The following is a 21,961-nucleotide window of genomic DNA, read 5'->3' as shown; positions in this document are numbered from 1 at the left end:
CTCAGGCCTCTCAGGTGGTGCGGACATGTTGCAAGCAGCTTCCAGGAATCGGGTAGCTTTGCAGAGTCCTGGCGTCCCCGCTTTTATAGCCTCGGCTACATCAGGCAGACACACCCCCACCCCCCCTTGGTTATCTTCAGCACTTCTGCTTGTTGGGGGCGGGGCTTCGCTTTCGTGCCTTCCCTGCTCGGAGAAGACGCTCGAGCGGGAGATTTTCGCGCCAAAGATGTCGGCGCTTCAAAATTTTCGGCCGGACACCACCGGCGGAGATCACAAGGTGCACTTCTACTGGTAAGTAGATCGGTTCTATCCTGTTCGTGACGCCAAGTTGTCGTGGGTGGGGAGGACGCCGCTGCTGTGCTCGCTAATGCACGGATCCAGCGCTGCGGTGGCTGCTGCTCGGTGGCTCGAGCGGTGAGCCAGATCCGGGGACTCGAGTAGCGCTCCTCGCCCGTGAGTGAAAAGGGTGGTTGGTTTGTTTGGGGATTTAGTCCGTGACGCCACCCACGGGTTGTGGTGAAGATGGGCACCACCGCTGCTGGTGACGGGGATCCCGGGAGTGATGGTAGGGAGCAGCTGGGATGTTGTTTCCCCCCCCCGTGGGTAGGGGTCGGTGGTCCCGGGGCCCGATGGTGTGACGGGGAGGCAGGGTTGGTGAGGTGCAGGGTTGCAGGGACAGCGTGGCGCGTTGCCGGATGGCACGGGTGTACTCACTCAGTAAGAGATGCACAAAGTCATCGGTAAACCAAACGGCTGGATGGACGGGTCCCGCAGCCGGCTGCAGTGTCTCTCCCCGGACAGGTGATGGCGGCTGTCTTTCCCTGCACCTTTGTGTACGGTTTGACTATGATGGGTCCCCAACGGTAGTCCGCTCCCCGGTGTATGGATGCCGGAGGAGCCCGTTTGCCCGCAGGCGCTGGCCCTTGGGTCTCTACCCTTAGGCGGTAGCTGTATTCTCTCACGGTGCGGACGGTTGCCTTCTAACGGCTCTTTGGCTGTTAGGAAACCCCTGGGGTTCCTGTCACACTCGGATTTGACTGTTGACGGCGACTCCAAGCCTAGTCGGGGTCTGATGGCCCTGCCTGTGTGTGCTGGCTTCACTTTGCTCTCCGGTCGGTACTGGCGGGCCACCGCCCGACCCCGGTCCTACGGTTCCACGTTGATTCACCACTCCTGCAGACGGCCACCACCGTCTGCCAATTTTGTTGTCAGTGCCTGGGCCACAAACCCAGACACTCTCCACTTTACTCCTCTCACTTCCACCTCCTGGACTTCACTACTCCTTTTCCCGCCTCCAGGCCTGTGAACTCCTTGGTGGGCGGGGCCAACCGCTTGACTCCGCCCTACCTGGTGTGGACATCAGAGCCTGGAGGGAGGCAACAAGGATTTTGTGTTTGGCTAATGTTACTGTCTAGTGGGGGTGGGGGTGTATGTGTGTTACCTGTGACGACCTGGCTAGTCCAGGGCGCCACAAATTAATATCGAGGTACGTGCATTTTCCAAAATGTATTACGTCACTCATATCACTGACATGGTAATCCTGTTGTACTGAATATGCATTCTAATATAATATGTTGATATAACACATATGGATTGTGTTGCAAAATATTGTGGGGTATTGTCCCCTCTCTGTAATAATTACTGATATTCTTATAACTTTGTGTATGTAATCATGTTTCCTCATTTATGAAATGTGTACATTTTCCTCTCTTGTAACACTTGTTTTTTGTTGCTTTTGTCATCAGTCCTAACAGTCCTTGAGAAAGATCCATCAAGGACCGAAACGTTGGACAGACTTTTCCTTTTTGTTATAATAAACAACTATTTTGCACCATCCCTGAAATTGTTTTTCCTTGACTTACATGGTGTGGCGGAGCTACATCTCTTACATTGGTCTTATTTTCTCCTGAGCACCCCCTTTTTGGTAGTTGAGCTAGGTCTACTTTTTGATTTCCTTGCCAGAGGTGACTGGGATCCAACCCAGACACCTGGTGCAGACTATGGCAGACCTAGGCACAGGTCTGCCCTTGAACTTCACTCCACTCCACTGTCAAGACTCAACTCTTTCTTTCTGCTGTTTTTCCCGCCTCCGGGCATGTGAACTCCTTGGTGGGAGGAGCCAACCGCCTGGCTCCACCAACCCAGTGTGAACATCAAACCCGAAGGGAGGTGACAAGGGTTTTGTAGTTTTGCTGCTGTCACCTTACTAAGGGGGGGGGGGGGTGGGACTACCTGTGACAACCTGGCTAGTCCAGGACGTCACAAAAACATGTGGTCAATCCTCAAAAAGCAAATGGACAAACAAAAACATAGAAATTGTCATAATTTCAAAGCACTAATTAGACAAAGGTGAATTGTCATTGGTCATGAGCAAATGTGCTTGGCACTGTTCGAAACTTGACCAAGCAACGGGGTGCTTGGGCACGCTCCATAGTCAGCCGAGTATCGTGGGTGCTCAAGCACAATGATCGAGTCCTCTCTCCACAAGCTTTTTAGCCTCTAAATATGGGGATTGCCTGTTAATCATGGTAATGCCATAGCGATATTGGTTACTAGCATTGTTGTGATTGGCTAGCCCCATCACATCATTGGGCCTTATATGCCAACTGAGGGAGCAATGCTTGACACTGCAATTCAGGGAGATTTTATGTAGAAGGGAGAGCTGAGATAAGAGCAGGCATATATTCAGGGTTGTACACTTGGACCCTTTAGTGACTTTCATGTGGCACTAAAGTGTGTTTTTAGCCTGGTTATAAAATAAATAAATAAATAATTTAAAAAATTACATGGGTCCTCCCTATTTTGATAACCAATAAAAGAAAACAAGACAGCTGGACGCTGATATTTCCAGGCTGGGAAGACCCATGGTGATTTGGCCCCCTCTCAGCCTAAAAATAGTACCCTGCAGCCGTTCTTGAATTGACGCATCTATTAGATGCACCAATTCTGGCGCTATGCCCTGGCTTATCATGATTGTCTTGATTTGTTGGCAATATAATATGGTGATATTTTCTAAGATTGATGTCAGCTGTGAATTGTCAACTGGTATGAAGGTCAGGGGTTAGTATTGGGGACAAGGTTAGCAGACATCCTCATTACTAACCCAATAAGTGTAAAATTAAAAAGAAAAAACAAATGAGGGATAGTCTTGTGGAATCTTTATTCAAAAAACTATTTTTTTCTGTTTATGTGTGTTTCTTTCACTTTACCTTAGTGAGTTAGTAATGGACGTGTCTGATAGACTCTAACACCTGGAATTGATGCCAGCTGACATTACACAGCTGACAACAACCCTATAATCCAGTACCCTGATTGCCAGTAAATCAATAAATAATTAAAAAAACGATATGGGGGCCCCCTAATTTTGATCACCAGCCAAAGTAAAGTATATGGCTGTGGGCTAGCATTATCAGGCTGGGAATGTCCATGGTTATTTGGCCTTTCTCAGCCTAAAAATGTCAGCCCACAGCTGCTTCAGAATTGATGCATTACATTACTTGCACATTTCTCACGCATCGCCTTGGATAATCTTGATTGCCATGGTGCCTTAAAAATTGGAGTAATGGTTTATGGGGTTAATGTCAGTTGACTTCAATACTTGGGGTTAGTAATGGAAAGGCATCTATGAGACACCCCCATTACTAACCCAGTAAGTGTAAAGTGAAAAAAACACACAAAGAAAAAAAGGTTTACTTGAATAAAGACTACCCTATACTTTCCCTTGTTCGCTAATTATATATTTTAAAAAAAATCTACAAAGCTCCAATGTAATCCATTGTAATCCATGTACGGGTCTCACGAAATCCCCCGAATTAGTACTCCAAAAAATGCAACTTTGTTTAGAGAACAAGGCTTCATAGGTCACTACCAGTCAGCGCCAAACTTGGAGTTTCTCATGTATGAGGAGTAACAGTGTGTGACAAATTCTGGGTGTAGTGATGACCTCTGGAGTAGAGATGTGCGATGTTCAAGTTGAATGGTTCTCCAATTTCATGTTCGAGTGATTTTGGGAGGTGTTCGAGTCGTTTGACGAACTCAAACGATTTGCTTAAAGTTTGGCAGTTCGAGTTACGTTCGAGAAACGGTTCAATCACCAAAAGCATGGATTTTCACAGTAAGTATGTGCACATGTTGCGTATCTGCATGCGTCCTGCGTCCCCAGCACAATCCCCCTCTCTTTCCTACTCACCGATCACGGGCGCCTCGCTGCACGGCTGTCACAAATCTCCGGCGGCATTTCCTCTTTTGAAAATGGCTGCCACTTCATTATTCAATCAGGTATTCCGTGCCTTCCCCGCCCACCGGCGCCCATGATTTTTTGCAGTCAGATACGCCCCCATGATTAGTGACAGCTGTCTCACTGCAACCAATCACAGCCGCCGGCGGACGGCTCTATATTGCGCAGTAAAATAAATAAATAGTAATAAAAAAAAAAATGCGGTCCCCCGCAATTTTGAAACCAGCCAGGATAAAGCCCCATGGCTAGAGGCTGATATTGTCAGGATGGGGAGCGCCACGTTATGGGGAGCCCACCACCCTAACAATATCAGCCAGCAGCCGCCCGGAATTGCTGCATCCATTAGATGCAACAGTCCCAGGACTCTACCCAGCTCATCCCGAATTGCCCTGGTGCGGTGGCAATCGGGGTAATAAGGAGTTAATCATGACAAGCGTCTCCCCGAGACACCTTCCATCATTAACCTGTAAGTGAAAGGAAAGAAACACACACAGCAAAAAATCCTTTATTTGGCATAAAAGACAAAAAAACCCCTCATTTACCTCTTTATTAATCCCCAAACAACAATCCAGGTCCGAAGTAATCCACACAACACTGTCAGCTCTGTTACATGAAGTTGACATAGAAAAAAACCTGTTGAAAAAGAAGCGCAATAGGGTTTTACCCTGACAAACAGGGGATGACAGAAAGGATAATCCTACTCACCAAGGAGGGTTGTGAAAGGCACAACTCCTGTAACAGCATAAATCCAGATCAACGGCAGCAGTACCCCAGGTGGCTGATAACAGAGAGAGATTGTGGAACGGGGCTTTGTAAACCGCGCCAAAGATCACTGATGAAAACTTGGATTAATGTAAACTTTTTATTCTTGCTCAGGTCTACGCATTTCAGGAGGCTCTGCTCCCTTCCTCAGGACCAACAGGCATAAGCTACATCATGAGATTTGATGTAGCTTATGCCTGTTGGTCCTGAGGAAGGGAGGAGAGCCTCCTGAAACGCGTAGACCTGTGCAAGAATAAAAAGTTTACATTAATCCAAGTTTTCATCAGTGATCTTTGGCACGGTTTACAAAGCCCCGTTCCACAATCTCTACATGAAGTTGACAGGGAGCCATGTAGAACTCGAGCGATCTGTGTCCTCTCCACGCAGCAACTGAAGTGAGCCGCGCTGTCACTGGAGACTTCACTCTGCAATGCAGACATCAAGATAACCAAATCTTCCTATGTTTCCCATTAGAGGCAGTGGCTCAATGGTAAGAGCTACTGCCTAGGGAGCATTACTTCACGAGTTTAAGATCCGGCCGCCCTGGTAAACAATTTAATTTATTTTTAATTTTAAATTATAATTATTATTTATTTATAATTATAATTTAATTTAATTTAATTATGCACTGAGGGGAGAAGCCGGATACCAGATGTGAGCCGCGGGCCACACCTCTAAATTCAGAGCAGTTCACGGAATGAGGCTGCATTGCTCTCTCCTCTCTCTCTCCTCTCTCTCCTCTCTTGTTCTCTCTCTCTTGTTCTCTCTCTCTCTCTCTTGTTCTCTTTCTCTTTCTCTCTCTTTCTCTCTCTCCTCTTTCTCTTCTCTCTCTCTTTTCTCTCTTCTCTCTCTCTTCTCTCTCATTCTCTCTCTTGTTCTCTCCCTCTTGTTCTCTCTTTCTCTCTCTTTTTCTCTCTTTTTCTCTCTCTATCCCCTCTCTTCTCTCTCTCTCTCCCTCTCTCTTCTCTCTCTTTTCTCCTTTTTTCTCCTCTTCTCTCTCTTTCTTTCTCTCTCTTCTCTTTTCTCTCTATTTTCTCTCTCCCTCTCTTCTCTTCTCTTCTCTTTTCTCTCTCTTTTCTCTCTCTCAGACCTGGCGATGATCAGCTGATGCGGTCACCTGACGGAATCAGATGACACTAAAAGTCGAGTGGTGAGGCCGGCTTATTACCGCCCAGCCGGCTAAACTATCAGCTGCTGCTGTCGGACAGGAGTCTGCACAGAAGTGTGTAGTTTGTTTGTTTTTTTTGCACTGATGCATCAGCTGATTGTATAAAAGCCATTCATACAATCAGCTGCTGTGTCATGGGATTCAGGCCCTTGAACCTGACACATCATCTGATCGCTTTGCCTTCCAGCCAAACGATCAGATGATATTGATTCAGATTGGATGGCGTGGGACCCTTGACCCAGGATTACTGCAGAGGGGGGTTCTTTATTTCAATAAAGATGGAGTCCCTAATTGTGTTGTGTTTTATTTCTAACTAGCTGTAGTACCCGGGCGTTGCCCGGGATAGTAACTATTAGTGATGAGCGAGTACTAAAAAGCTCGGGTGCTCGAGGCTCGGGCCGAGAATCCCAAGATACTCGTGTACTCGGCCCGAGCACCGAGCCCAATGTTATCCTATGGGAGACCCGAGTATTTTTATGAAATGACCACCGGCAGCATGTAGAAACCCTAAAAATGTCACAAAAGTCTCAGAAGAGTGCTCAAATGACATGGCAACCGCATGGGGAAGACCCCTTGAAGCATTTATCACTCAAAAGTCACAGCTGTGAACAATTTTGTCCGCGTTTTACGCCATTTTTACGGACTCACCAGAAAACCTTCAAAAATTACACCAAAATGAATTTTCATGGCGGAAATGTTAAGGGCACATACCCAATAGTGAGATAGAGCTGGTGTATGTTACTTTTGGAGATTACATGAAAGATTTTACGTGAAAACATTGGGTGGCACTCCGATGTCCCTGAGAAGAGACGTACATGAAGGCCTCTTGAGTCTAATGTGCCCATTTTGAGGAAGTGAGTCTTTGTAGTATTTTCCTTTGCCAGGGCAGTCCAAAATTGTGAGGTTCACCAATGCCCCTGCATACAGACGTGCATGAGGGCCTGTAAACCTGAAGTGCCCATTGTAAGGAAGTGGGTCTATTGTAGTATAGCCCTTAGGCAGGGCAGCCAAAAATTGGGAGGCTCCACATTCTCACTGGATAGAGACGTGCATGAGGGCCTGTAAACCTGAAGTGCCCATTGTAAGGAAGTGGGTCTATTGTAGTAAAGCCCTTAGGCAGGGCAGCCAAAAGTTGGGAGGCTCCACATTGTCCCTGGACAGAGACGTGCATGATGGCCTGTAAACCAGAAGTGCCCATTGTAAGGAAGTGGGTCTATTTTAGTATAGCCCTTTGGCAGGGCAGCCAAAAATTGGGAGGCTCCACATTGTCCCTGGATAGAGACGTGCATGAGGGCCTGTAAACCTGAAGTGCCCATTGTAAGGAAGTGGGTCTATTGTAGTATAGCCCTTTGGCAGGGCATCCAAAAATTGGGAGGCTCCACATTGTCCCTGGATAGAGACGTGCATGATGGCCTGTAAACCAGAAGTGCCCATTGTAAGGAAGTGGGTCTATTGTAGTATAGCCCTTTGGCAGGGCAGCCAAAAATTGGGAGGTTCCACATTGTCCCTGGATAGAGACCTGTTAGGTTCTTAGTGTGTCCGTGCTTGCATTTAAAAACCGCACGTGTGTGCCTGTTGGTGGCAGCGTTCAGGTGCACTTGTGTGCATTTTGCACAAACTTGGATATAACGCACAAGTCTAGTGAATACACATCAGCACAGCATTGCAAAATGCGCAAGGGCGTTGGCAACGAACAATGAAGTGGACGTGATGGTGGTGCAGGCAGAGACCGAGGTCGTGTGCAAGCTCTAATTTCGCCACAACAAAGGGCCACATCTACTCGCTCGCACATCCTGTCCCAAATTCTTGGGGACCGCAGCAGTACACCGCTCTTGAACCAAGACCAGTGTCAACAGGTTGTTAGTTGGATAGCGGATAATGCTTCCAGTCAGATTGGCACCACCACAAACACTCTGTCTTCCACACGGTCAAGAGTCAGTAGCCATGATACTGCACCGCACATTTCAGAACCTGATCCTCCTTCCTACCACCAGGCCGAGTACACGTCCACGAACACTCGGAAGAGCTGTTCACGTTTCCATTCACACATTCTGGCCTCTCGCCAGCTCCTGTTGAAGTAGGTCATGACGAGATTGTATGTACAGATGCCCAAATATTTGAGCAGCCACGTTCTCACGAAGTTGGCAATTTGTCTCAACAAGGGGTGGACGATGATGAGATACAATTGTCAGGAAGTCAGGAGGAGGAGCAGGGTGCGGAAGAGGAAGACGACGTGGTGGATGATCCAGTAACTGACCCAACCTGGCAGGAGGATATGCAGAGCGAGGACAGCAGTGCACAGGGGGAGGGAGGTGTAGCATCCCAACAGGCAGTAAGAAGCAGGGTGGTGGCCCCAGGCAGAAGTCAGGCAACCGTTCCCCGGAACAACAACACGAGACAAGGTGCCTGTACAAATGTTAGGTCTTCCCGAGTCTGGCAGTTTTTTAAGTTGGCTCCAGATGATTCTAAAAAGGCCATTTGCAACACCTGCCATGCCAGCATCAGCAGGGGTACCAAAACTAGCAGCTTGACTACCACCAGCATGATCAGGCACATGTCAGCCAAGCACCCGACTTTGTGGGATGTACAACAGAGTCGAGGAGCAGTGCTTGCTGATGTCAAGCCTCCTCCGGCCCTGCACCAGCAGTTGCCCACGCAGAAATAACACCATCATCAAGCACGTCCTTGTCCCAGCGCAGCGTTCAGTTATCCATTCAGCAAACCTTTGAACGCAGGCGCAAATACACTGCCAACGCCCCACATGCCACACTTCTAAATGCTAACATTTCGCGACTGCTTGCGCTGGAAATGTTGCCTGTTAGGCTGGTGGAGACAGAAGCATTCTGCGACCTGATGGCGGCAGCTGTCCCACGTTACTCGGTCCCCAGCCGCCACTATTTCTCCCGGTGTGCCGTCCCCGCATTGCATAACCACGTGTCACAAAACATCACACGTGCCCTGAACAATGCTGTTTCAGCTAAAGTCCACCTGACCACAGACACGTGGACAAGTGCTTGTGGGCAAGGCCGCTACATCTCGTTGACGGCACACTGGGTTAATATTGTGGAAGCTGGGACCCAGTCTGAGCGAGGGACGGAACACGTCCTTCCCACACCAAGGCTTGCAGGCCCTACCTCAGTCAGGGTTTCACCTACACTCTACAGCTCCGGAATGTCATGCTTCTCAGCCTCCTCCTCCTCCTGTGCATCCTCATCCACTTTACCCTCCACACCAGTCCCAAGCTGGAAGCACTGCAGCACTGCCTCGGCGAAGCGGCAACAGGCTGTGCTGAAGCTAATCTGCATAGGTGACAAACCCCACAATGCAGAAGAGGTGTGGACAGCTCTGAAACAGCAGGCAGATCACTGGCTCACACCTCTGAACCTAAAGCCAGGAAAGGTCGTGTGTGACAATGGCCGGAACCTGGTGGCGGCTTTGAGGCGAGGCCAGCTGACATGTTCCATGCGTGGCCCATGTGCTCAACCTCGTGGTTCAGCGGTTTCTAAAGTCATACCCAGAGCTGTCTGATCTGCTGGTAAAAGTTCGCCACCTGTCTGCACATTTTCGAAAGTCACCTACTGCTTCAGCCGGCTTTGCCGGCTTTCAGCGCCATTTGCATCTTCCGGCTCACAGACTGGTGTGTGATGTCCCCACGCGTTGGAATTCAACTCTGCACATGTTGGTCAGGATATGTGAGCAGAAGAGGGCAGTTGTTGAGTACCTGCATCACCTAAGCCGTCGGGAAATGGGTCAAACTCCACACATAACACCTGAGGAGTGGAGATGGATGTCCGACCTATGTACCATCCGCCAAAACTTTGAGGACTCCACCAAGATGGTGAGCGGCGATGAGTTGGAGCAAGAAACAGTAGTGGGTGTGGGTGATAACACACAGCCCAGCCTCGTCTCATCACAACGTGCAGTGGAGGACTATGACGAGGAGGAGGATGAAGACATGGATCAACTCTCCGGCCAAATTGAGGATATGACATGCAGTCATATCCTTGGTTCAGCGTGGCTGGCCAGAGGACAGGGTAGATGATGATGAGGAGGAGGAGGAGGAGGACAGCATGTTCAGTCATCGTGTTGGTCAGGATACTGAAGTGATGGCTGTTAAAAGTCTGGCGCACATGGCTTACTTTATGGTAAGCTGCCTGTCTCGTGACCCTCGCGTTAAGAACATCTTGGCCGACAATCATTACTGGTTGGTAACACTGTTAGATGCACGCTACAAGGAGAACTTTATGTCTCTTATTCCCGAGGCGGAGAGGTCAGGCAAAATGCAGCAGTTCCAGAAGGCCATAGTCACGGAAGTAGGCAAAGCATTCCCCTCACAAAACGCTAGCGGCATAGGTCAGGAATCAGTGGACAACCAAGGCGTACAGCCGAGAGGGGCACAAGTCCAATCCGCCAGAGGTAGGGGAACAGTCTGTAAGATGTGGGACAGTTTTCTCAGCCCCTCACATACCACAGCCCCTGAGGTGCGGGGTAGTGCCACAAGAAATTCTAAGTTTGCCCAGATGCTCAAGGAGTACCTTGCAGATCGAACAACTGTACTCCAACATTCCTCTGTGCCTTGCAATTATTGGGTATCCAAGCTGAACATGTGGCATGAATTGGCTCTCTACGCCTTGGAAGTCCTGTCCTGCCCTGCCGCTAGCGTTTTGTCAGAGCGTGTTTTTAGTGCCGCAGGTGGAATCATTACAGATAAACGCACCCGCCTGTCAACTGAAAATGCTGACAGGCTGACTCTGATCAAGATGAACAAGAGTTGGATTGGGCCAGACTTCACCAGCAAATGACAGCGGAATTTAAAGTTTGTAACGGGAATTTGCCATGTACCTCCACTCACCCATGGGTACACACTTCTGGACTTTGGCTAATCGCTGGACTGCTCCTCCTTCTCCTCATCCGCCACCATGATGACCGTTACAATAGTTAGGCCGTTGTTTCAGGTATACCCCCAGTGGTAAATTTTTTCGCCCATTCTTTCAGAATGGGCATTACAACGACAGGAGACCCGCTCCTTTGCAATGGGAACAATGTTTTGAGGCCCTCATGCACGTCTCTATCCAGGGACAATGTGGAGCCTCCCAATTTTTGGCTGCCCTGCCACAGGGCTATACTACAATAGACCCACTTCCTTACAATGGGCACTTCAGGTTTACAGGCCATTATGCACGTCTCTATCCAGGGACAATGTGGAGCCTGACGCTGCCACCGACAGGCACACACGTGCGGTTTTTAAATGCAAGCACGGACGCAATAAGAACCTAACAGGTTTTTAGGAGCGACAATTACTGAGAAGTTTGACACTATCAGACACTGCTGACTGACGTGTATTATTCACTAGACTTGTGCGTTATATACTAGTTTGTGCAAAACGTGCACCTGTACGCTGCCACCGACAGGCACACACGTGCAGTTTTTAAATGCAAGCACGGACGCAATAAGAACCTAACAGGTTTTTAGGAGCGACAATTACTGAGAAGTTTGACACTATCAGACACTGCTGACTGACGTGTATTATTCACTAGACTTGTGCGTTATATAATAGTTTGTGAAAAACGCACACAAGTGCACCTGTACGCTGCCACCGACAGCCACACAGGTGCGATTTTTAAATGCAAGCACGGACGCAATAAGAACCTAACAGGTTTTTAGGAGCGACAATTACTGAGAAGTTTGACACTATTAGACACTGCTGACTGACGTGTATTATTCACTAGACTTGTGCGTTATATACTAGTTTGTGCAAAACACACACAAGTGCACCTGTACACTGCCACCGACAGCCACACACGTGCGGTTTTTAAATGCACGCACGGACGCACTAAGAATCTAACAGCTTTTTAGGAGCGACAATTACTGAGAAGTCTGACACTATCAGGACTGTTTTAGACTGTGTACACCAGCCCCAGATGAAGGCTGGTATACGGTCACCACTAGGAATGGCTATATACCCTGCCTGCCTGCCTGTATACAGCTACAATAGTCCTGAGAAGGACTCTTCTGGTCACTAGCCTGTATTCTGACCTGGCTATACCCTGCCTGCCCTGCCTGTATACAGCAACAATAGTCCTGACTGAGAAGGACTCTGCTCCTGTACTCCGACCTGGCTATACCCTGCCTGCCTGTATACAACTACAATAGTCCTGAGAAGGACTTCTGGTCACACTGTTTGCAGCCCTGCTACAGAAATAACTATAAAGGGCCGCAAACCTTTCCCTGAAGCAGCAATACTCTCCCTGCACTGACTGTCTGGATGGCTGTGAGCAGAGCACAGCGCGCCCGCCGGTATAAAGGCTCGGTCACGCTGTGCAGGCCGGCCAATCACTGCAATTCCACAACTAAAAGTGCTGTGGCATTGCAGTGGTCTGCCAGCCAATCCCTGCATGAGGGCTGGCTCTCAAAAGAGCGCCAACATGCAGGGATGAAGACCACGAGTACAGCATGAGTATCGCGAGATTACTCGGTCCCCGCCGAGTAGCCCGAGTACAGTGATACTCGTGTGAGTACCGAGTAGTGACAAGCATACTCGCTCAACACTAGTAACTATCTCTCTGTCTCTCTCCCAGTCTCTGTGTGTCGCTGTCTGTCTGTCTCTTTCCTTGTCTGTCTGTTTCTATTTCTCTGTATTTGCATCAGTCTATCTGTCTCAATCTCTGTATCTGTCTGTGTGTCTCTCTCTCTGTTTCTTTGCCCGGCTGTCTCTTTCCTGGGCTGTCTCTTTCCTGGGCTGTCTCTTTCCTGGGCTGTCTCTTTCCCGTGCTGTCTCTTTCCCGGGCTGTCTCTTTCCCGGGCTGTCTCATTCCAGGTCTGTCTCTTTGCCCAGCTGTCTCTTTGCCCAGCTGTTTTTTTGCCCGGCTTTCTCTTTGCCCGGCTGTCTTTTGGGCATCTGTCTCTTTGCCTGGCTGTTTCTTTCTGGGGCTGTCTCTTTCTGGGGCTGTCTCTTTCTGGGGCTGTCTCTTTCCCGGGCTGTCTCTTTCCCAGGCAGTCTCTTTCCAGGTTTGTCTCTTTGCCCAGCTGTCTCTTTGCCCGGCTTTCTCTTTGCCCGGCTGTCTTTTGGGCATCTGTCTCTTTGCCCGGATATCTCTTTCTGGGGCTGTCTCTTTCCCGGGCTGTCTCTTTTCCCGGGCTGTCTCTTTTCCAGGGCTGTCTCTTTTTCAGGGCTGTCTCTTTTCCTGGGCTGTCTCTTTTCCCGGGCTGTCTCTTTTCCACGGTTGTCTTTTTTCCATGGGTGTCTCTTTTCCAGGGGTGTCTCTATTCCAGGGCTGTCTCTTTGTCGGGCTGTCTCTTTGGGCATCTGTCTCTTTGCCCGGCTGTCTCTTTGCCCGGCTGTCTCTTTGCCCATCTGTCTCTTTCTCTGGCTGTCTCTCTGTCGGCCTGTCTTTCTCTGTATCTCTCTATCCGTCTATCTTATCTTATACTAACTGTTTATTTTGTTCTTATAGCAACCACTGACAGTTATTTATAGCCTATAGCTCCCAGCTCCATTCAGTTTAATTGGCTGTAGGATTTTGTAGCATAACTTGAAAGCAGGGGGTTAAATTTTCCCGCCCAAACATAATCTATGACGTTCCCTGAGTCACATGGAGTGTCTGTGCAAAATTTCGTCATTGTAAATGTGACGGTGTGGATTCCTTTAGCGGATATACACACATACACTCACACATACACACACACATACAAACATACACTGAGCTTTATATATTAGATAAAAATATTTTTCTGTGTGTTGTGTTTTTTTATCTGTACTAGAAATTCATGGTGGCCATGTCTAATATTGGCATGACACCATGAATTTCGGGCTTTGGGACAGTTGATAATATACAGCTAGCCCTAACCCCATTATTACCCAGCGAGCCACCTGTCACCAGGGCAGTTGGAGGAGTTGGATACAGCGCCAGAAGATGGCGAGTCTATGAAAGCGCCATTTTCTGGGTCGGCTGCGGACTTCAATTTTCAGCAGGGGTGCTCAGAAAGCTTTAGCACCCTGCGCTGTGGATTCAAATGCCTAGCTGCCTAGTTGTACCTGGCTGGACACAAAAATTGGGCATAGCCCACGTCATTTTTTTTTTTAATTATTTCATGAAATTCATGAAATAATTAAAAAAAAATGGGCTTCCCTATATTTTTGGTTCCCGGCCGGGTACAAATAGGCAGCTGGGGGTTGGGGGCAACCCGTAGCTGCCTGCTGTACCTGGCTGTTATACAAAAAAATGGCAAAGCCCACGTAATTTTTTTGGGGGGCAAAAAAACTCCTGCATACAGTCAACAATCGGTGAAATTGTCCTCCGTTCGACGAACCGAACCAAACTTGAACTCTAGGGGGTGGCTCATCTCTACTCTGGAGTCACATCCCGGTCTGCATCAGACCCAGAGTTTATCATGCACGGTGACGTCAGTAACTCAGTGGCATCATCATGCGTGAGAACCTCCGGTAATGGCGCTGGCTGGGAGTGACATATAGAGCCTCGTTCTCTTAACGAGGCTCTATAGGTTGGAGTACATGTAGGGGGAATGTCGTGGGAGCACTACATCATGTGCTACGTTGGATCTTCATGGCTTTTTTTTTATTTTATAAATTGATGAACACGGGAGAGTGGGGAGGATTCTTTATTCGCATAAACTATTTTTTCCTGTGAGTGTGTTGTTTTAACTTTACTTTTACTGAGTTCGTTATAGTATTTATTAATTTTTAGGCTGGGAAGAGCAAAATAGTCTTGGACCTTCCCAGCCTGATAATATCAGCTCACAGTTGTCTGCTTTACCTTGGCTGGTTCTCAAAAATGGGGGGGACCCCACACCATTATTTGAAATTATTTTTATTTATAAATTAAGAATTTTAAAAAAACAGCATGGGTCCCTTTTATTTTTGATAACCAGGCAAGGTAAATCAGACAGCTCCAGGCTGCAGCCCGCTGTTTGCTTTCCCTTGGATGGTTATCAAACAATACATTTTTTTAATTATTTAATCTGTCACTTCCCAGCAGCAACCTGTGAGTCAGAGATGTGTCCAGGTATCTTCCATATGCTTTTCCCATTAAAATGTAGCACTGTTTCCATCCATTTTAGCAATTTTCTGGGATTCCCAGCCCTCTTGGTGGGTCTGCTGGAAAAAAATGCTTGCATTCCCCATAGATTTTCATTATACTCGTTACTCAAATCTAGGCCGTCCAACCGTCAGACCCGAGTAAAGAGCACATAAGCACTTTTGTGCTCACTCATCACTAGTTGTCATTATTTAGGATTTATCCCAGAAGCTGCTACCTAGCATCTCAGGGGCAATTATAGAAGTATGGTCAGCACTATAAACCTTGATATATCTGTCAATAAAAGTTAAAAATGAATGAAATGTCTATAATTGTTCTTCAGTAACCCCAGAGACATCTGACTACAAAAATCTAAAAACTGTGAACCAGCAGACATTGTGACAAGCCAAATTTGTGTCAAATTTTTGACCACGACTTTAGTGTGAGTGACCAAATGATCACATATTTAAGCACCCTAAAGTGACTAAATTGATGTAAAAAGGTTACAAAGTTTTTTTAAAAAATATTCAAAGTCTAAAAAAACATATGACCCCATATTTCCCACATTAAAAGTATAAAAAATTGGTATCACCAGATCTGTAAAAGTCCAGTACACCAAAATGGAAAAAATAATTAATTCATAAAAAAAATGCTAAAAATAGAAAAAAAAAATTCCAGAACTTTGGATTTTGCTCTCCGCACAAAGAAATAAAAAGCATTATGCGACTCCTAAAATTGCTTCAGAACCTGAAATGGATTTTTTTATTTTTAGACATTTCTGAATGATTTTTTTACCACTTAATTAAAAAAATGAATACCCCTTGAAAAAACTAAAAACAATGGTAGAATTGTATTTTTATTCCACAATTTCATGCCACTTGGATCATTTCCCCCCATTTTTCAGTACATTGTATGATAAAATGGATGGTGCTATGCAAAATTACAACTAGTCAAGCAAAAAATAAGCACTCATAAGGTTATATCAGCAGAAAAAAAAATAAATACTGTGGCTTTTGGAAGAATTAGAGGAAAACATGCAAACGAAAAAGCAAAATCTGCCAAGTTTGGGAAAGCTACATTTTAAACATGGGTTTTTTTTGTTTTGTTTTTTTTTACTTACAGCTTCAGCTTCCAGCCACTTTTAATCTTCATCTCTGATTCCACCACATCTTCATATCAAGAGTACATTTCCAGCCCATACAAAAATTACACTATCGCCTAAAGTAGTTTTGATGTTTTCTAAATTCTGTCCAAGACACCATTACATTTGAGAAAGATATCTGAATGTAAATTTATTTCCTATGCATGTTTTCTACGAAATTTAATGACGCTTCTTATTAGGCATGATTGGGTCAAAATTGGAATGTGCCTCCTTTTGGAGAGATCAAAGCTGAAGGAGAGACATATCGAGGTAAACCTCCTCAAAAACCCCTTTTTCCCATTATTAAGGAGTTGAACTCCTAGACTGGTAAAGTGTATGGACTATGTGCAAGGGCTGCCAAAAAATCAGAAAAAGTCACTCCAATCCACCTTGGAAGACCTGTAGAGTATGGGTTTTTTTTAACATTCAGGAGTGTGACTTCTGTGACCAACAACAAGGAGTACCAGATTTTATGCCACTCAGGGTACAACTGGCATAAAAAGAATATTCAGGATTTCAACTCCTTTTTCGCGTTCAGCTAATATGTGTGGCAGTTCCTTCTTTGCCGGCTCAGGGCATCAGGCCATTCATAGATTCAAATAGATTGAAGTAGGATTTTCAAAACATTTTCTACACCTGCTTGGAGACTTTTGCCAAGGAAAATTCATAAGCCAAGTGGGGGAAATTTCTCCAATACATCCTGGGGAAAGAATATCACATGTACTTTGTCTACTTATTCACATAAGAGCTGCATGTGAACCTTTTTTTCTGTTCAGCGAATGCAGTCTATTTGTCTATTTGTCTTTTCTAAACAGCTGAGCCAAATGTAAATCTCGCAGCCCGCAGTCACTACTCCCTTCCTGCTTAGGCTGTGTCCGCACTTTGCTTTTTTACCTGCTTTTCCACTGCTTTTTCAACTGCAGCGTTTTCATATCAAAATGCTTGCGTTATGCTTTTCAAGCAAAGTCAATGGGACATTCTTATGCGCACTTTGCTGTTCAAAATGTTGCGTTTAATTTGCATAAATTTGGGCAAAAACTCAGCGTTTAACGAAGCAACATGTCAATTGTTTTTGCAATTTTGGCTGCGTTTTTCATCCATTCAATTTAATACAAAACTGCACCATTTCTAAAAGCACCGGAAAAGCACTAAAAACTCATGAAAACCGCAAGGTGCGCATAGGCTACTTTCTTTGCAGTTTACATGCATTTTTGAAGCCAAAAGCATTGCCCCTTCTGCCAAAGGAGGCTTTTTGAACTGCAACTACCTCAACGCAAAGTGCGGACACAGCCTTAAGTTGATTCACTTTGTTTTTACTGCCAACAGTGACATAATAAATGATAGGTGCATTCACCTGTCAACTAAAAAGGGTATACAAATCAAAAAGGTTTGTGGAGCCTCTGTTAGGAGTCTCGACACGGAAAATAGCCAGATATCCCTCTGGGAAGGACCTAGCAAAGGAGTGGCTCTTTTTAGGAGACCACCACAACCACCACATTAAGTGGCCCTTTTAGTCAATATCCAACTTTTGACGAGTTTAAAGATATGACAAAGGAAATACCAAGGCCAGGTATCTATCCAAGTTGTTTCAGGGTATTACCCCTCATCAGTGTGGAGTAGGATTCTGGTCATGTGGGAGCAATGCCTAGTAGACCAACAAGACAAAACAATCACTGATTTCGGGGAGAGCAGACAGATAAAACACTGCCGGCAGCCAACAAAGGCGCTCCACACAGTGAAATCCTAGGTGCATTGCCCCCTGGGAAGTATGCAAATCAAAAAGGTCCGTGGAGCTTCTGTTAGGAGTCTCGACATGTAATTTTATAAGTTAATAAAGAGAGAAATACTAATTTTCTGGAACAATTATAAGGGTGCCAACACTTTTGGCCATGACTGTCTAACACTGTGTACTTACAATTGGCCATTTTGCCCTTCTGCCCAGTTAATTCTTCTCTTTTCCATTAGGTCTATTTCAGCTGGTGATTAGAAACAAACAAGATGAATCCTTCTAAGCTCAATGTAGAAACAGTAAGTCTCAACTCCTGACCTCGGACCCCAGGTTATTCCCACCTCCTCCCCTGCTAGGGAATTTGCAGTAACAAAAAAGTTATAGAAGAGGAATAGGAACTCATTTTTCAAGGAATCCATAGCAGAGATATCAAACAAACAGTTTTGTTTAGGGGACTGTTCCATAATTGTCTGCTTGCCTTAAACATGAAAACAGTTTATATCAATACATCATAGAGAAAAAGTTATGTCAATTTCTGCCAAATGAGTTCTACTCATCTATGTTTAGCTCTTGACATTAAACTGTTTGACAATCCAAAGCGATATAATCACTCACTTAAATTTAATGCTACATAATTCATTTTTTACCTCTTAATGTTTTATGCTATGTGCTGAATACACATATTGAGATGTGCATTTAAGCATAACTGATTTCTGCCAGCCATTTCTGCTTTGGTATTAGTCTTGTTATTACTGGTGAAATATTAAACCTTGTTCATTACACAAATAGAGCCCTTTCAAAATCCCAATACAGGTTGCAATCATTATTATTCCTATGAAGAGTATTTTTGTGGCTGAATATAAAAGCCCAACTTCATAATGGATACAGTCTTAACTAACTTTCTCTTGATTTGTAAACATATATGTAATTGTATTTTTTTCACAAATGTAGTGGGTAACACTTCAAAACGTTTGCCTTTTCTCTAATGAGCTAATTTGATACTGTCAGCCTGGGTTATAATAATAGGAGTAAAAACATTCTTTGTGGAAGAAAAAGGAAAAAATATAATAGTTTTCTCTTCAGCTGAGATGGTGAGCTGTTGACTGTAGTGCTAAAAATTATCAATATTGGAAATGATGCAAATCAAACTTGAGTGGAATTTTATGAATTTTAACAATTTGTGATTCAATTACCGCTAATCTCCAGAATAATGGCCGCCACCCTTTTAAAGGGAACCAATCACCAGGATTTTCGAAGGAGCTTTTATTCCCTGCGGTGTTGGGGCAGTAATCCGATTGGTGTTTTTCCTCTCTAGATATAGATTGTGGGTCAATGTTATGACTGAACCCTAACATTCTCAATGAAATGTAAAAACCAGGGGAGATGTAGAACTCGGAATCCACAGGTCCTCAAACAGGCTAGTACTTGCCCTAGACCTGACCCCTGACTGACAGCGGAAGTTGGAACCCTAAGATCATGGAATGGCACCTACACTCGTCAATGGCCAAACCTGAGTGTCCTTAACACTAGAACTACTGGACTCATGACACCTATATAGAAATACATGGTGCAAAGTAGTCAAAATGACTACCTCAGTAGTTCTAGTGTTAAAGGGAACCAATCACCAGGATTTTCGTATATAACCTAAAGCTAGTGCTATACTGGCACTATCAGGCTGAGTCTATACCTAGCTGTAATGGTCAGCTCGGATGTTTAGGTTTGAAATCCAAGAAAGTAAAGTTTATAAAATCACCTGCTTCTTGAGTGAAAACAGCTGAGGATCAGATAATGTCTGGGGGGGCATTCATAATTATCCCATCCCCTTGTTAGAATTAGCATAAGTATTATACACAGAGCCCGACTCAGTTTGATTGATTATTAATATAATGTAGCTTGCATCTGTTGTACTGCAAGAAAATTACAATTTCCATTTTTTAAATGCAGAACAGTTTTCAGAAAGAAAAAAAAATCTGAAATCAGTGTCCGAAGATGTGCTTACTTGTGTCAACTCACTGTAATGAATTTTCGAATTTCTTGTGCAACCGTTTATCTGAAGAGGGAAAAATTATTTTTTAGAAAATACAAAAGAAAATTTCCCAAAATTCATACAATTCAAGTGCAACTGTCTACTTCAAAAAGTGCACGTCACAATTTTTTTTTTTTTCTGCATACATGTTTTACTAATCACTTCTACTTCCATACACAATACATTAATATAGCACTTTGTTCAAAGTGCTGACTTATAAATCACGTGCCGTCCTAGCATTCATTTTGTCATTTTGTGAAAAAAGGTTGAATTTTGCAGAAAAAGTAGAAAAAAAAATTAAAAAGCGCAAAAAACCCCTGTGCATGTTTGTATTCTTGCACCAATTTTACAAGTTCAATTTGACATCCATATACGCCACAAACTATGTTGTACAAAATGTACGGTATGAAATGGTAACTACAATGAACGGGAAAGTAAAGAAATAAAAAAATAACATACCATAGCTAAGAATGTGGAAGCTGCTAGTATCAGTAGATCTGTGGTGCGCAGGAGGCCCAGTAGACTGGCCAGAGGGTCGAATCCTGGGTGCCAGAGGTGGTAGTGGCCTTGCATTCAAGGCATATCAATTAATGCATATCATATGATGTCAAAGTAGTGCAAAAGTTCTTCACATTGTTGGATCTATAGAGAATAAATTGCATAAGAACTACAAACATCCATAGGCAGTCTCTATTGGTAATCATCTGAAGTGGGCGTGTAGGGATCACCAGTCCTTCTAGCTAAAGACTATGGAACAAGGAAAAGGGCACTCCTTATAATAGGGGGCAGAAACACAGTCCATATCTCACAAAAGTGACAATGTGCACAAGTCCTTAATATAGACAAAATACAGCTCTAGACTGGGATGAATAAACTCCCTACCTTGGCTTAGCTGCCCAAAACCAGCTGCAAATAAACAGAAAATAAAAGTTCAGCTTATCCAGCTCTTCAAGTACAGTAGGCATATTTTTGGCCTTAAAAATGGAGTGAATAAATTCTATAGTGGCCGCGCTCCCCGTTGTGATGACTTTGAATCCTCTTGTCCACAATTGGAATTTATTGTTCAAAAAAAATTAATCATGCGGAAATAAAAAACAGATACAACACGTTTCGGTGGAAATAACCGCCTTCCTCAGGTATCTAAATAAAAATACATCTAGCTTTCTATTTTATAGATAAAAAAATGCAATTTGCTGGGTATTCAAATGAGAGTGTGGATATAACCACACTAGAGATGAGCGAGCTTACACTTACAGGTCCCAGTGATGTGTCCTGACTCTGTCTCCCGCCGCTTTTCCTTCCGATAATAACTGCATCCTCCTCGTAACCAGCACTGATGATAGGACCTTCCATGACATCAAAAAAAGCATGTGACCAGTCACGTGTCTATTATCTCATTGGCTACAGACTGGTCACATGGTTAGACGTCATTGCTAGGTCCTGTCAGTGCATCTCTCTGTAATTTTACCGGCGAGATGCTCTGGCACATGATCAGCTTCCCCATCCATGCATGTCGGTGCTCTTTACAGAGTAAGCCCACATGCAGGGACTAGCTGTCACAGCCGGTAAATAGTGGCACTGGGAATCACGTGATCAGAGCACCATTGCTATGGTAACCCGCCTGTCAGCGGTGACGTCACTGCTTACAGCCGGCAGCCTCTGGTCACTCTCACTGAGTGAATATACTGCACGGGAAGCAGCAGTGTTTTCCTCCAAAGCTGTGCTGTCTGATGTAGCAGAGCTGCATGGGTTGAAGGAGAAAGAAGACAGAAGAGCAGGATCGTGGTGGGCTGACAGGGAGTAATAAACATGGAGTCTCTAATGTGTCTGTGTATTTATTTCTATTAAAGCATTTTTTCTCTG

The 21,961-nt window shown here is 45.1% G+C and overlaps 1 long non-coding RNA gene across 1 annotated transcript in view; it reads left to right on the top strand.

Moving 5' to 3' along the window:
* The window catches only part of LOC142255100 (uncharacterized), a 78,385-nt gene extending 59,442 nt beyond the window's left edge, over positions 1-18,943 (top strand). Inside the window, exon 5 of the long non-coding RNA XR_012727347.1 lies at positions 18,309-18,943. This is a non-coding gene — a long non-coding RNA (uncharacterized LOC142255100). The remainder of the gene's footprint in view (positions 1-18,308) is intronic.
* The last annotated feature ends 3,018 nt before the right edge of the window (positions 18,944-21,961 follow it).

This window comes from Anomaloglossus baeobatrachus, chromosome 10, assembly GCF_048569485.1.
Source record: "Anomaloglossus baeobatrachus isolate aAnoBae1 chromosome 10, aAnoBae1.hap1, whole genome shotgun sequence".
In the NCBI taxonomy this organism is placed as follows: domain Eukaryota; kingdom Metazoa; phylum Chordata; class Amphibia; order Anura; family Aromobatidae; genus Anomaloglossus; species Anomaloglossus baeobatrachus.
Note: the sequence above shows the minus strand (reverse complement) of the source record. Positions and strands in the feature narration are given on the sequence as shown.